At 30.9% G+C, this 6,000-nt stretch overlaps 1 protein-coding gene across 3 annotated transcripts in view; it reads right to left on the reverse strand.

Moving 5' to 3' along the window:
• The window catches only part of LOC106690387 (cGMP-specific 3',5'-cyclic phosphodiesterase), an 85,240-nt gene that overhangs the window by 71,236 nt on the left and 8,004 nt on the right, over positions 1-6,000 (reverse strand). The gene's annotated exons all lie outside the window — the stretch shown is intronic.

The following is a 6,000-nucleotide window of genomic DNA, read 5'->3' on the forward strand; positions in this document are numbered from 1 at the left end:
ACAGACATTCTTTAAAAACCCCGTGAGTTACTAGATAGAAGAATTGAGAAAAAAAAGAACGCATGTCACTGTTGGAATGCTGGAATCCAAATCAATGAATCTTTCATATATTACTTACTGTAGCCAGTCAGTTAAACCTTTCTAAACCTCAGGCAATACATCTCACTTCAACAGCCTGAAAATAGAAACTATAGAGGAATTGTTTAAAATGTATTCAAGGAAATGACAGATAACATTATAGTCCGAGAGACATAGCAAAAAAATAATAAACGCAAAAGGTTGAGTAACCTTCGAGAAAAAGATCTGATTCTTTGAAATATGTTTTTGGACTGACATAAAATATGGAAATTTGTGACCTCGGCAGTTGATATTTAATAAATTAAGCAAAAAACACAACAAATTTTTAATTATTTCCATGCACAATATCAAAAACTTCTCACCACACGAAAAACATTTTGCATACCTTTTTTTAAGTTCAATAAATTCACTAAAATATGCATGCCTAACATTATCCGAGATTTTGTAAAAAAAACAAATCCAACAAATTTTTTTCCCTATTAGTTTTAAATAAGTTTTAAACTTTTAGTTTCTAATAGTATTAAACAAATTAAATCATAGAGCAGTCTGATTGACTGACTAGAGGCCAGTATTGTTAATTAAATACCATGTATAGATCAATATTAATTCGAAATCTATATATTTTGTCTATAAGCACTCTTTCATTAATGAAACTAATTTTTTAAAAAATGTTATAAATCTGCTAATGTTATCACAACTTGAGTTCATAGTTTAAACACCATTAAGATGCCACCTGATTAGCTTAGTTTATAGTACAAGAGCCCGAGAGGAAAAAGAAACAGTTATATCACCCCAATTTTTGATTACTTTAATGAAAACTCTATAATTACTAGTCAAAATTGATGAGTCTGCCAAGTATACGTAGGGGGAATAAAAAATGGTGGCTGTTTCAAAACGTTAAAAATAATCCATTTTTCATCGGGGCTCTATATCTTAAAAACAACCAACGAAAACAGAAAATCTAAGAGAACATCATTTAAAGAAGAGTAAATTTTCTAAAATATAAACCCTAATAGAGCTATTTACGTTCTATAGTTTTCGAAGTATAGCTTTTTAAAAAGCATTTCATAAAAATGTTGTACAGAACGTACTGAAAGATCAGTAATTAGTGAATTTGAGCGCTTAATCAAATTAAAGCTAGTGTAATGGGCTAAGAGTTGTAGTTTTGCTGCTATTGGATAAAATAAATTGATTTACTGTTGTTTAGACAAATTTTCATTTGTCAAATTTATATTCATATGCGAATATCAAAACACAACAACTCCTACGAAGATAAGTGTCATAAACTACTTTATAGTAAGTTAAATATCCTTTATTTTGAGTGCTTCTTATGGGTCTAGAGATATATTTTTTCAAAAATCAAACATTCTATACGAACAACTAGAAATTGATATTTTGTGGTTTTATTTTATCAAATATCATAAAAACTATTACTCTTCCAAAGATAAACGTTGTAAACGATTTTATAGTAAATTTAACTAGCTTTAATTTGAGTGCTGAAAGACATCTATATGTCCTTTGGTATCTAAAATAAAGTTTTTCATAAATCAAACTTATTGTCCGAACAACTATAAATCAATTTATTTTAGCCAATATCATGAAAACTACTATTCCTAAGAAGATAAAGAAAATAAACTACTTTTTAGTCCATTAAACTATCTTTATTTTGAATGCTAATAGACAGTCAGAAGTCACATAGTTTCTGAAATATAGATTTCTCAAAATAAATTAACTAACTTCTAATCTTTTAGTACATTTTTAAGAAATGTAGCTTATTAAAAAGCTATATCTCGAGAACCATTGGGCGTTGATAGCTCAGGGCTAATATTTCAGCAAATTTACTCTTTTTTAAATAATTTTCTTTTAGATTTTGTAGTGTTGTTGGTAGATTTTAAGATATAGAGCTCCGAATGAAAAATTAATGTTTTATAAGATTTTGAAATAGCCGCCATTTTTTATTACCCTAACTATGCTTGGCAGACTCATCAGTTATGAATAGTAATTATACATAGTTTTCATTAAAGTAATCAAATATTGGGGTGATATAACTGCCTTTTTTTCTTCCCGGCGCTTGTACTATTAGTAAACGGGTGAACATGACATCTTTGGAAAAGATATGCAATGTTTAATTGTATACAATTATATCTAGAATATCATAGTAAGGTCTGTGGTATCTATTTTTTGGTTTAAAAGATAGGTAATACATTTCTAAGAACCTTAGGTCGCTTCCCATAAGGAACCGATGGAGGTAAATGATAGAAATAGAAATTTAAAGTAGAAAAATACATAATAAATGCTGTCAAACCGCGGTTAACCAGAGTCGTAGCATAATATTACATAAATATACCGAATAAAATTAAAACTATACAGTTTATTACCCTTCACACTAACGTATGTGGGAGTTTAATATGTTCACTGCCAACTAAGAGTTATTGCCTGTTTGTTGTAGTTGGTGTTATTGCCTGTTTGTTGTAGTTGGTGTTATTGCCTCTGACGCCAACCTACGAGATAACTCGTAGTTTGCTTACTTGACCTAACTCACCAAACTTAAATTGGCTTCCTAGACTGAAATCTTAAAAAGTACTGTGGCATACAATAAAAATAAAGTTCAGCTCACACAGTTTGAACTAAATCTACAATTATCTTGCCTATGATTATGGTTCACGGTGCAATCTCAGAATTTAACAGAAAAAAGAAATTTATATTTAATGAAAATTATTATAGGTGATATTAAGGTGGTGACCTGACCCTTCACAGGAGGGGGGTCCCCTTTTGAACTGATCCTTTGCCCTGGCAATTAGCTCTCTGTAATAAAAGTTTCCCCCTTTACAGACAATCTGATTAGCCCTAAGGGGATGGGGAGGGCAGCTTCCTCTTCTATTTGTCTTTTCGCTCTTGGATCGCCTCGGAACAGGTTTCTATTGTCAGCCTCTTCAAAGGATTAGGCAAGTAAGTAAGACTAATCTCTACAATAATACAAACTCAGTTATATTTAATGCTTCAAAAGAAAAGGCTAAATCATTAAAAGTTTTGTTAATAAATCTTCTTTACAAAAAAAAAAATGTTTTTTCCATTAGTTTATTAAAACAAAATTGGTACAAATCAGTTATAAATATAAAGGTACTAGCTAGATTAATAATACATAAAAGTGGCTAGTGAAAGAGCAACCTATTGGGCGTCTACTTTACAGAGAGCAAGGAGGGTTGTAATAGAATTGACAGGATACGAGGCTAGAGGCTTCGTAAATAATCAAAGGAAGTACATTTGTACCTCATCCAGTAAAAGTACAATTGTACGTTCCGGTAGCTGGAGAGGGTGCCGATAAAGGTATTGTTTCTACTCTCCGTCTGGTTTGAACCGACATATAGGACCAGACGAGGTCTCATCAGAGTATCCAAGCTCCCGGAAAAAAGTCAAGTTATTGTACCCCAACATTATATTACTATTTAGATATAATTAATAGACCATTTGATAACCCTATTAAATAATTTGTGGAATAAAAATGGAGACTGTTCCAAAACTATAGAAAAATTAATTTTTCATTCGAATCTCTTCTTTTTCATACCTTCAAACGAAGCAACAACAAAAAATATGTAATAGAACATCATTTAAAAGTAAATTTGCTAGTTTAGTAATTAGAGTCCAAATAGAGCTGTTCAATATTATTATTGGCGCGACAGACCGTTGAGGTCCAAGTCATCGCGCGATGTACTAGGGAAATACATCGCGCGTTACCTGACGCGGTTTTTCATGAGTGGGTTCATCACTCCCACGCAAATTTTTTGTGAGTGGCTACCCATTGGCAAACGGGTCTCACAAATGCCCGGGAGGAGGCTGTAAGTGAGTTTTGCATAATTTTATGCTTAAAAAACAAAACAAAAACCGGGTGGGGCCGGGGCTCGAACTCACAACTTTTTGGTTGGTAGACAGGCGCGCTGCCACGCTGCTACCGTCGCCCCCTCTCTCTAGCAATAGTTATTACAATTCATTTTAGAGCTGTTTACATTCAATATTTAGTTATTCAAAAATCAATATTTGTTTTTCAAACAACCAAAAATCAATATTTTGTGAATTTATTGTGCCGAATATTATGAAAATTACTACTAATACGAAGATAAACGTTATCAACTACATTATATTACACCTTGATAGCTTTGATTTAATAAACGGGTGGTTCTGAGATTGATATCTCTAGGATAATAGCTGTAAAATTAAGTTTCCTGTATACTTTTAATAAACTGATCCGCAAATTATGGAATTATGGACAGTAGAAAAAAGATTTGCTCGTCTTGAATGATTCTCGGTCATTTAATACCTTTTTTTGACCATTGGAATTTTAGAGTAATGGAAAATAGGGAAATTATCATAGTTCGAATAAAACACATGATGGTAAAAAGGGAAGAGATGATTTCATGTAAAGAGAAAATAAACATACTATACGTCCTACTGAAGGTGGAACTGAAATAAATTGTGAAAACATTTAAACTTTATTTTTTTGAGAAATAGTTAATAGAAATTATAATCACAATCATAAAACTTAACTAACCCCATTGAAACTAATACAATATAAGCTACGTAACCATAGATTATATATTATAGTGATAGGATTAGTCGTATGGGATTCCATACGACTAATCCTATCACTATAAACCAAATAAAAAGTGGTTTTGGTGCCAAAATTCGAACATCTTAAGACTCTAGGTATCACGATTTTTTTTTGGACAGATAGTATAAATTGATATCAGATCGCCACAATCAGGTGAAGTGAAAATCTACCCTATCCTCGGATCGTCCCAAAGGCAAATAACAAAACTAGATTTCCATTTTAATGGACGAGATGCCGCCATCGAAGCATGGAATTATTAATTTCCAGGCAATTAGGGTCCTATATCAATCATTGCTGTTCTCGTGTGGGGCAAATCCAAGACATTTATTACCCGTCTCTTCAATCCGAAATTCGAAATCATCTCTAAGCATCGAGACATATAATGGCTTATCATCGATAACTGGAATTATGTATCATCAATATATTAATATAATGTGAAAATGTATCTTTGTCTAACAAATATATTTCCAAATTAAATATTAATACGTTTTAAAAAGATTGGAGTCACTAACATGAAAAAAGAAATCAGTAGAATTTATTACTTTTATTAATCTTATGAAAAAAATTAGATGAAAATAATATTAACTTAAAAAAAAAAAATTTTAATTATTTTTTGAACCTAGGGTTTCCTCCAACTTCTGGTAAACGTAAGGTCGGATTTTCATTTCACAAATTCAAATGAAAATCACGTCAGATGCAGTATCTATATTTAAAAATTATTCTATTTCACTACCATGATCAATCGATCATTTAATCAATATTTTTATTGGTTCAATTAAAAAATTAAATTAAAAAGTTACATTCTATTTTTTTTTAGTTTTGTAAGCAAAATATATTTAGTTTTTGCTTTTTTTTACTTACAGGAAAAATGCGCGGTCTTATAGCTGGAATTTGCGATTGGTGCCCTAAACACGCGAATGAGCATATTTTCAAACATTCCAACAACATCTTTTTCAGGTCCTCATTTGACTAAAACCCCTTAGTCGAATAAAATCCCTTTTGTTGCTTCCAAACGATGCCCCGAAAAATTGAAATTACATAGTAAGTGTAGAGAATTTAATCTAGCTTAATTTAGTAAATTTTTCACATAATATCGTTTCACATATATGAGAATGCCAAGTTGAAAATGGACAGGAATGGTCCTAAACATTTTTGAAAAATAGATGAATTAATGCATAAGTATAAATATAAAAGAGTAATAATAATTAATTTTCCTGAACTAATTATATTTAATAGAGCAAAGTAATATATATATTACATATGTATAAATAGTTGACCGTAAAAATTGATATATAGGAAGATGGTCAGGGTTGCGA

The sequence above is a fragment of the Halyomorpha halys genome, unplaced genomic scaffold, assembly GCF_000696795.3.
Source record: "Halyomorpha halys isolate HHAL.00 unplaced genomic scaffold, Hhal_1.1 Scaffold1697.1, whole genome shotgun sequence".
In the NCBI taxonomy this organism is placed as follows: Eukaryota; Metazoa; Arthropoda; class Insecta; order Hemiptera; family Pentatomidae; genus Halyomorpha; species Halyomorpha halys.